Source organism: Bubalus bubalis, chromosome 21, assembly GCF_019923935.1.
Source record: "Bubalus bubalis isolate 160015118507 breed Murrah chromosome 21, NDDB_SH_1, whole genome shotgun sequence".
Lineage (NCBI taxonomy): Eukaryota > Metazoa > Chordata > Mammalia > Artiodactyla > Bovidae > Bubalus > Bubalus bubalis.
The window spans coordinates 49,153,137-49,164,204 of NC_059177.1; the positions used below are offsets into that span (position 1 = coordinate 49,153,137).

Genomic DNA, 11,068 nt, shown 5'->3' on the forward strand with positions numbered 1-11,068 from the left:
CATAGACAGCAGCCTGCCAGGCTCCCCCGTCCCTGGGATTCTCCAGGCAAGAACACTGGAGTGGGGTGCCTCTCCGGTTCTACCTTGTATGTAGGTAAAAACAAAAAGGGGAAAGAGGGAGGACAGGAAGATACTAGAAAGAAGACAAGTGAGCAATTAATTAATTAGCCAACCAATCTATATATGAAACAAAAACATTAAAAGATGCTCATCCCCCTTCAATAAGGAAATATAAATAAAAGTGAGTTATCTAGGATTCAACTGTCAAAGATTAAAATTATTTATAATGCTCCCTATTAGAGGAGAAATATAAACTGATATAATCTTCCAAAAGTTATGTGACAATATCTGGTAAAATTATAAACAATCCCAAGTTTTGACTTGTTAGGAATTTTTCCAGTTGCAGGAATTTATGCCAGGAAGTACACAGAGCACAGAAAGATGTATACAATGCACACAAAGAGGTATAGGAAGATATATTTCAAGGATGTTACTTCAAAGAGTAAGAAACAAATGGCTATCACCAGGGGACTAGGAAAACTGATAAAAAAACACATAATACTATAAACTATTAAAAGATACAACAGATATGTGTCAGACACATAGGAAAATGCACAAGAAAAAATGCATTAAATGAATAAGCAAATTATAAAAAAAGTAGGTATACTGTGATTCCATTTCTGTGAAAAAGGAATTATTTTATCTCACACATATACAGAAGCACAAATGCGTCCATATCAGCATATGGTGGTGGTGGTTTAGTTGCTAAGTCGTGTCCAACTCTTGCAACCCCATGGACTGTAGCCTGCCAGGCTCCTCTGTCCATGGGATTCTCCAGGCAAGAATACTGGAGTGGGTTGCCATTTCCTTCTCAAAGGGATCTTCCCGGAGATATCAGCATATACAGAGTGGAAAAAAGTGTGGATAAATATAAACCAAATTCATGAGAGTAGTTAGCACTGAGATATGGGATTATGGGTTCCTTTCCTTATTTAAAAATACCTAAGTTTTAACTGTACCCATATATTACCTGAATAATCAGGAAAAAAGTTAAGGACTTGAGAGGGGGAAAAAAAATCAGTGAGCTCTCAGGTGAGGTCACAGGTCAAGAACGAGGGAGACAGACAGCAGGTCTAGGGCCTGAGGGAACAACGAGCCTGGGGACCTGTGCAGCCGCTGCTGTGGGAACTGGGGCCTGCGGATGCAGCAGGACAGCACCTGCAGGTGCAGCTCAATCAGTGAGGCAGTGGGGGCTGCTGACAAGCACAGCAGCCCAGAAACACCGGGCAGCCGAGGGGCTGCCGGAGGCCAGGGGAGAGAATTCAGGGTTGGCAACTGGCAGAGCAGGCAGTGCACAAAGGTTCAGGCGCCTTCTCAGATCTGGGCAGGGCAGCACGGAAATTGTGGACCATGGCAAACCAGCATCCACAGTAAGGTGGGAGGTGGGTCAAACAGTGGAGAAGAGAAGCTGGAGAGATGGTGCAATGGGAAGGCACTAAGCTCAACCCGGAATGACCCTAAAGGGCTCTTCCAGACTTTCATTCTTCTTCCAGTTTCTACACATCATCCCGTTAGGAGGAAGATCCCTATTTGAGTCACTGGGTCTCAAGAGAAAAACCATGTCTGCCTGCTTCTCAGTGTTTCTCATAATCCCTAAAGAATCTGTGAGGAAGGCAGGAGCTCCTTCTGGGCTCCCCTCCTCCGCCGGCACCCGGCTCTTCCAGAGTCACTAGGCTGCTGTTAACAGAGCAGAGGCTCCACTCCCTGGGTGGACTGTGTACCCTCTACTGGCCAGAAGCCTGGAATAAGGGGGGACTGGCTTAAAGCTCAACATTCAGAAAACGAAGATCATGGCATCCGGTCCCGTCACTTCATGGGAAATAGATGGGGAAACAGTGGAAACAGTGTCAGACTTTATTTTTCTGGGCTCCAAAATCACTGCAGATGGTGACTGCAGCCATGAAATTAAAAGACGCTTACTCCTTGGAAGGAAAGTTATAACCAACCTAGATAGCATATTCCAAAGCAGAGACATTACTTTGCCAACAAAGGTTCGTCTAGTCAAGGCTATGGTTTTTCCTGTGGTCATGTATGGATGTGAGAGTTGGACTGTGAAGAAGGCTGAGTGCCCAAGAATTGATGCTTTTGAACTGTGGTGTTGGAGAAGACTCTTGACAGTCCCTTGGACTGCAAGGAGATCCAACAAGTCCATTCTGAAGGAGATCAGCCCTGGGATTTCTTTGGAAGGAATGATGCTAAAGCTGAAACTCCAGTACTTTGGCCACCTCATGCGAAGAGTTGACTCACTGGAAAAGACTCTGATGCTGGGAGGGATTGGGGGCAGTAGGAAAAGGGGACGACAGAGGATGAGATGGCTGGATGGCATCACCGACTCGATGGACGTGAGTCTGAGTGAACTCAGGGAGTTGGTGATGGACAGGGAGGCCTGGTGTGCTGCAATTCATGGGGTTGCAAAGAGTCGGACACGACTAAGCGACTGAACTGAACTGAAGCTTAGAAAACCTGGCATGGAGCTCCAGCTTTCCTTCTTACTGGCTTTGTGCTGGAAAGCAAGCCACTTCACCTCTCTGTGTTTTATAAATTACAATACCATACATACACAAGCTATATTATATTTATCATAGTAAAGGAGACATTCTTCAATTCTACCTATTTACCACTTTCATCAATGGTGCTATAAAACCATAAAAGGGTGCAAGTACCTTCATTGTGCCTATTTGGATGAAATTGTTCATAGTTTTATTGCTTTTCACCTATAACAATTTTTTTCTCAAGACTTCAACACTGCTCACAAATTTCTTCAATTTAACAGTTGCTTGCCACATTTAAAGAGCCTTATGCTTTGTCTCAGCTTTCCTTTTTATCTCATGTCAATTTTTATCTTTAATCTAACTACAGTTACTTGTCATGCTTTCCTTTTCTGTAGTCTGTTATGTCACTTACAAGAAAGAATAACTGCATTATGTAGGCGTCAATACAGTTCCTTACACCTGGCCAGTAGGATTCCTATGTGGTCTGATCAACCATGGAAATTAATTTAAAGTAATTTAGATAGTATATTCTCAAGTTATTTTACCACTAAGAAGAGCCAAGAGGGTGACTAAATGAACTGGCACAATTCCATTACTTTCAGGTTAGTAATTCAGAACAACAGAGCTTTCTAACAAAGAAGTAATAGATCAGTTTCAGTGTTAGTACAGTGGTAGGCTGAACAAAAAACTGAAACAGCTAATTTCATAATCACTGAGTTCAAAGTCTTCAATAAAATTTGGGCAAACGATATTATATCCTGAATTATGACCATACTGAGGCTCAGCTGGATCTCCAAAAAGTCTGTCAGCTGACAAAAGTCACAACATCCTGGTGTTAAATCCATTACTCACTCCCAGGCTGGAAGTAGCTGAATGGAGACCTTGTAGCCCAAACCAACAAGTCACTGCTCTTCCCACGTGAGGACAAAGTGCTCAGAACAGTAAATGGCCAATGGAAGATCTGGATAAACTAAAGAACTGTCACATTCTCTTCCAAGGGAAACTTTTGGCAAGACCCAAAGAGAGAAGGTAATAGCTCCCCAGCATCAAAATCATTAACGATCAGAATAAGCAACACATTTTGAAAGCAAAATAAAGCACTGCTTTTAGCAACCTGGAAATATAAAGACAGCAGCACTGCTTCAGCCAGGATCAGGTGCACCCATGAAACTGGAACTCTCATCACATCAACAGATTCACAAGGAATAATTTCATGACACTTCACATGCAGAGGTCATTCATTTGTTCACTGAACATTTACTGAGTAGCTACTTCTGTAACAGAAATGGTTAGGTACTGGGATGTAAAGTTAAACAAGACCAGGTCCTGCCCTCCAGTAGTTCACAACGTAGGCACAGAAAATACACAAAAATACCCAAAGTTAAGAGTACACAGGTTATGAAAGAAGCTTTCACAGATTGCAATGGCCATACTAAGGAAAGGCATTCACCTTAACCTGGAAAGAATCAAGGAAGGGCTTCAAGTGATGGTGGGGCCTGCATTCCTAGTAAATTTAAGCCTAAGGGTCAAACAAGCTATTAAAATGGGGGGTGGAAATTAGTAAGAGCATAGCTTGAGAGAATCCTGGGACCTTCAAGGAGCTGTGACTGGAACCTAAAGTGACAGAGGAATTGTGGCAGAAGAGGGACCGGAGAGTAAGACATCAAAGAGGCCAGGTCACAAAGGTCCTTGTGAGATGCTGAAGTAGAGACATACCAGGATCTAAATATTCCCGTATTTCGAGGCCAGAAGCGTATTATTTACTTTTAACTGGAGTTAAAGACCACTCTGAATGGACGGGGATTGATGAAGAAAGACTGGAAGAGATTTAGGCCCAGTTATTTTGAATCATTTCTGTCTGGCTCATTCTTATTTTTCTCTCAACTTTTTTTTTTTCCCTCTCACGGGGAAAAAATAAACTGAACAATTCTATAACAAAGCCTGTGAACCTTCTGTTCATCAAAAACATTTCTGAACAGAGTGCTAGATTCTATCAAACTAGCCCAAATTAGACAAATTGCTCCAGCATCTAGAGCCTTCCAGGCAAAAAAGACCAAAGTCAGGTATCTGATGCCAACAGAAGCTAGCTAGAGAAATACCCTGATCAGGGGCCACACAGAACATGTTGCTGCTTAGCATATCCCAGCACTTTGTCACTGGGAATGCCCACTGTTCCCAAAACAAGGACATGCCAAACAGTTACCTCCGGGCTTCTCCACAGAAACTGCCAGGAAAAAACCTACCAGTGCCAGGAATGACCTTGGACTTTATAGTGTGGACTCAACAATTCTCTCACCTGACCAGGGTGCCAACAGGTGTAGACAGAAGGTTGCCTTTCTCACTACACAAGGAAACTGAACCCCTCCACCATGTACAGCACCCAGCCACACTCATGGCACTAATACCACTGAGAAGAGTATCCCGTACATAATGACAGACACTCACCACTACTAACAGCAAGCACTGAGCACCCACGAAGCACTGGGCCCTCAGCTCCAGTCCTCATTACAACCTGCAGAGGTTATTTTATTTAGCCCCATTTCACAGACTGAAAAACATTAAAAAACAAGGCACAAAGAAGTTAAAGCTTACCCAGGTCAAAAAGCAAGCAAGAGGTACAGATGGGATGACTCCAAAGACCATGCTTTCCATCATCCTAGACACCTCACAATTTTTCCAAAGAAATCAAACACTCTAAACCTTCTTTCCAAGAGTCTCTGAGGTGATCCATCTGACTAAGAGGTAGTCAAAAACATTTTTCAGCAATCAGTTTGCCTCCAAAGCAACAAATAAAACAGTTTTTATTTGATTTGATCAACTGACTATTTCAGATGGAAAGTGAAACATATTTCAAAGAATTTATTATCCACATGCCTTGATTTTTAAATCTCTTCTTTTATTTTTGGCCAAAATACATATGCAGCAAGACAGAAAAGAGAGCAAAGGACACTTTCATTTAACTAGATCAGAATGGAGATTAACAATTACAGCAAAAAAGCTTTCAAACATAATTTATGAAGTAAAAATTAAGAGGCAAGGAATATCAAATAGGCTGAGCCTTACCTCAATTTTATTCCTCCTGTTCTAGGAGACAGCACTCCCACCATCAGCAGACACTCCCAGCCTATATACAGTGAACCAGACAAAGGCAGTAAGCAACACCTTCATGCTCTCAAAACCACAGTGGGAAGGAAATGTGATGACTTCCTAAGGAACCTAGGCACACATACAGTATTTGTAAATCACAGCCCATCAAGATACACACAGCAGCAAAATGTTTACCTTGTGGTTTGTCTACAGGCATACTTCAGGTTAACAGGTGTATGCAAATAAAATAATCCAAAACAATCCCATACCATTGTGAACTTCTCCCATGGAAATATATAATCAATTGTCAGTAGTCAAAATCAATACTTTATAAAAACTGTACTCAATGCTTTTACAGATTAAAAGCTTGAATGCCTGAATCATTTCTTCCTTCACAGACCTATAACACCTTCTAAAATATGAACTACTATTATTAAAACAAGAATAACATCACCATGGTGGAGGTGCCCAACACAGGGCCTGGCATAATTCAATAGATATTTGTTTATGGAAGAATGAATTACTTACAAGAGAAAACTTAAAAAAGAGAAAAAGACAGAGAAAGAATAGTTCAAGGGAAATACATGATTTTTTAAACATTAAGGGAAAAAAAAAAATCCCCAGAACCATCAGCAAAACTACAAATAGAATTACTTCACATCTCATCTGAAAATTTATACTCTAATATGCTCCAAAGCGGAGAAGGCAATGGCACCCCACTTCAGTACTCTTGCCTGGAAAATCCCATGGATGGAGGAGCCTGGTAGGCTGCAGTCCATCGGGTCGCTAAGAGTTGGACATGACTGAGCGACTTCACTCACTTCACTTTATGCTCCAAAGAGGCAATACAATTCCTAACACTAAACAAACTCTGAAAGTACAATGACTCTGACACTTCTTTTTTTTTCCACACGAGGTTTGATATCTCATCTACAGACAACACACCAACTTTTGAGAATATTCCACAGAGAACTCTGGTGCATAAAACAGATGCAGGCCTCAGCTACCTGGAATTTGCATATTGCCTTTCAATGATACAGATGAGACACAGTGTACAGACCAGACAGATAACACTTCTAGTGAAGATAATGTCCTGGGAGAGTTGAAATGACAGTCACTAAGATTTAGCAGATTTAATGTAATGATTTCATGGCAGTAGGAGAAAATGAAGTTTCATGGATTTAGGGATAAAATGAACTTTCGACAAACTGTTAAAGAGTTTTCACATCCCTTTCTAGAGCTGCACATGTTAAACAATGACACACAAGTCAGTGAAAAGAGGCTCTTAAATTAATTTAGATTTAGAAAAAGTGGGGTGAAAATCCCTAAAATTTACATATATTATGCTAAGTTTGTCTATCATTATAAACAACAGCCACAGTGTTGAAAAGAAAGCATGAGTCACAATTCAAAAACAAAGAAGGGGAAAAAAAATGAACAGAGGAATGCTTTGGGTCCGAATACCACAAGGAAATTTTTTACTTAAAACACGGTTAATGACAGCTACCAGTATGACTCGCAGTAAAAAGGAATGGTCCACACTATTCAGGAACAAACTCAATTCAGCCCCCAGACGCCCCCTTCCAGCCCCATCTACCTCAGTACCCAGCCACCAACATACTCAGCCACATCCACTAGCGAGTGGCAGGAATTCTAATAGATCTGAGTCACCCCTCCCCCGCAGAAAGAGGTCATTCTCTATCAGGAAGCCCACTCTGCAAAGGTCCCTTGTTTATCTCACAGGCTGCCACCACCACGACCCACAAAAAGCCAATTCTCCAACCTCAGCGGCCTACCAACCCTCCTCTGTACTCTCCAGTTCACAACTCCGGCTTCACCCTAACGCCAAGGTAGCCAACACGACTTACTGTGACACTCTTGTGACAAGTTCCCTTTCTGAGAATCACTCAACTTTGGGATGCTGGGCCCTGGAGAATCCATCTCTTCGCTCAACTCTCCTGTGCCCAGCTGAGCTCCTTGCCTTTCCAGGAACTAATCACTGGTTATCTCAGGGAAGCTAAATATTCAATACCCTTTTCTCCTCAGCCAGATCCCGGTCTGCCAAGTTCACGGACCTGAGCGAGTGGGGAGGAGGGCAAGGAGAGACGCATCTCGATTCGCCTTACGGACCAGGCAGGCACACTGAGGCCCCCTAGAATTCCAAACGCACCCTCCCCCCAACCCACCCGCTGTGGCCAGCCTCCAGGCCGTCTGCATCAGGCGCTAAGAGCGCACGCCACTACAGTTAAGTCTCCGTGTCCCTAAGACTCCCTTTCCCGGGTACAAAGGTCCTAAATACCAAGCCAATAAGGCCCCAGGTGGAGGCCAAGACCCCCGCCAAGCCTCCAGCCACCGGAGTTTCCCAGGTGGGATCCAGAGCCCCAAGGCCTGGGCCACTAGGACCGGCTTGCTGCCCCAGGCCGCTGAGCGCCAGGGGCCCGGGCCGCCTCTCCACTCGGCCCCCATTGTTGCGGGTCCCGGCGGCCCGAGCAGGGAGTCCGGGGGCCGGCAACCGCACTCACCTCCCGCGCCGCGGCTCCGGGCCGCGCCGGGCCGGGTAGGGCCGAGGGGCCGAGCGCTCCGCTGCGCCCGCCTTGGCAGTGCCTGCGGCAGTGGCAGCGGGGATGAAGGGAGGCAACCGGCCAGGCCCGGGCGCCACGGGCTGGCTCCTGCTAAGCGTCGGTCTTCTCCGGCGGCGGCGCTCTCAGCCTCCGCTGGCGGTCCGCGCCAGAAAGCTTCCCCCTCCCGGCCCGCGCGCCCGGCCGCCCGGACGGGAACACGCGCCACGGATAGGAAAGTTCCGCTGAGAGCCTGTCGGAAGCCGCTGTTCCGCCGCGCCGGATGGATTGAGACTCCTTCCTCTACAGAGCCATCTATGCTAACTTCTTCAGGAGTGAATGAAGCACGGAAATCCCAGGCCGGAAACCTGAGAATGATTTTAGTGGTGTGTCCAACAGAATGTGTTTGCACCCCGCTAGCCATCAGAGAGGCACGTTGGAAAGCGATTCAAGTGAGTCTCGGTTCCTCCTCATTCCTCACTGGGGGATAACCTTGGAGGCTTGTTAGGACTATATGAAATGTTGCAAGTGCCTGGCGCGGAGATGTGCGACTCAACACTGGGTCTCGGTCATTGCTGACGCTGCCAATGATGATTGTTACTACTGCTATCGCCTCCTACAGAGCTTGGGCGAAGACTTCAAGGACTCTTGTAAAACTCAGCAGTGGCCACAGGACTGGAAAAGGTCAGTTTTCATTCCAATCCCAAAGAAAGGCAATGCCAAAGAATGCTCAAACTACCGCACAATTGCACTCATCTCACACGCTAGTAAAGTAATGCTCAAAATTCTCCAAGCCAGGCTTCAACAATACGTGAACTGTGAACTTCCTGATGTTCAAGCTGGATTTAGAAAAGGCAGAGAAACCAGAGATCAAATTGCCAACATCCACTGGATCATGGAAAAAGCAAGAGAGTTCCAGAAAAACATCTATTTCTGCTTTATTGACTATGCCAAAGCCTTTGACTGTGTGGATCACAATTAAGTGTGGAAAATTCTGAAAGAGATGGGAATACCAGACCACCTGATCTGCCTCTTGAGAAATCTGTATGCAGGTCAGGAAGCAACAGTTAGAACTGGATATGGAACAACAGACTGGTTCCAAATAGGAAAAGGAGTACGTCAAGGCTGTATATTGTCACCCTGCTTATTTAACTTATATGCAGAGTACATCATGAGAAACGCTGGACTGGAAGAAACACAAGCTGGAATCAAGATTGCCGGGAGAAATATCAATAACCTCAGATATACAGATGACACCACCCTTATGGCAGAAAGTGAAGAGGAACTCAAAAGCCTCTTGATGAAAGTGAAAGTGGAGAGTGAAAAAGTTGGCTTAAAGCTCAACATTCAGAAAACGAAAATCATGGCATCTGGTCCCATCACTTCATGGGAAATAGATGGGGAAACAGTGTCAGACTTTATTTTTCTGGGCTCCAAAATCACTGCAGATGGTGACTGCAGCCATGAGATTATATTTTTCTGGGCTGCAAAATCACTGCAGATGGTGACTGCAGCCATGAGATTAAAAGACGTTTACTCCTTGGAAGGAAAGTTATGACCAACCTAGATAGCATATTGAAAAGCAGAGACATTACTTTGCCAACAAAGGTTTGTCTAGTTAAGGCTATGGTTTTTCCAGTGGTCATGTATGGATGAGAGAGTTGGACTGGGAAGAAGGCTGAGTGCCCAAGAATTGATGCTTTTGAACTGTGGTGTTGGAGAAGACTCTTGAGAGTCCCTTGGACTGCAAGGAGATCCAACTGGTCCATTCTGAAGGAGATCAGCCCTGGGATTTCTTTGGAAGGAATGATGCTAAAGCTGAAACTCCAGTAGTTTGGCTATCTCATGCGAAGAGTTGACTCATTGGAAAAGACTCTGATGCTGGGAGGGATTGGGGGCAAGAGGAGAAGGAGATGACAGAGGATGAGATGGCTGGATGGCATCACTGACTCAATGGACGTGAGTCTGAGTGAACTCAGGGAGTTGGTGATGGACAGGGAGGCCTGGCGTGCTGCGATTCATGGGGTTGCAAAGAGTCGGACACAACTGAGCGACTGATCTGATCTGATCTGATCTAATTAGGTTTTCCCCCTCCTGACCGGTTTCCTGTTGACTGAAGCTGGAAAAAAAGCAGGGACAAGAAAGGGCTTTCCTGATCACTGATACTGAGAGGGAAGTTAAAGATTCAGGTTCTCTTCCCTCAAGTTGGGAATTATTGCCATAGGGCTCCAGTTAAGGGGAAGAGTGAACTGTGTCAGCTACACAACAGGCCCAGATTCCCTTCCTTCTCCCTCTTTCAAGAAATGAATATTGACGAAATGATGAAAAAATTCAGAAAGTGGGCTTTGTTTTCTGCCAAAAATCAAGACAATTAAAAAACCCTTTCTCCTTCCCTCTTCCTTTTTCTTCTAGGCCTTCACACCTCTGTTGTTTAGTCACTAAATCCTGTCTGACTCTTTGCGACCCCATGGACTGCAACATGCCAGGCCTCCCTGTAAATCACCAACTCCTGGAGTTTACTCAAACTCATGTCCATTGAGTTGGTGATGCCATCCAACCATCTCATCCTCTGTCTTCCCCTCTCCTCCAGCCCTCAATCTTTCCCAGCATCAGGGTCTTTTCCAATGAGTCAGCTCTTCGCATCAGGTGGACAAAGTATTGGAGTTTCAACTTCAACATCAGTCCTTCTGATGAATATTCAGGACTGATTTCCTTTAGGATGGACTGGTTGGATCTCCTTGCAGTCCAAGGGACTCTCAAGAGTCTTCTCCAACACCACAGTTCAAAAGCATCAATTCTTTGGTGCTCAGCTTTCTTCACAGTCCAACTCTCACATCCATACATGACTACTGGAAAAAACATAGCCTTGAC

The 11,068-nt window shown here is 44.7% G+C and overlaps 1 protein-coding gene across 2 annotated transcripts in view; it reads right to left on the minus strand.

Moving 5' to 3' along the window:
• RAD54L2 (RAD54 like 2) overlaps positions 1-8,406 on the minus strand; it is a 90,760-nt gene extending 82,354 nt beyond the window's left edge. For both annotated transcript variants that reach the window (XM_006044997.4, XM_044933905.2), the window contains exon 1: positions 8,162-8,406. The gene's annotated coding sequence lies outside the window, so the exon portion shown is untranslated. The remainder of the gene's footprint in view (positions 1-8,161) is intronic.
• Positions 8,407-11,068: the final 2,662 nt, after the last annotated feature.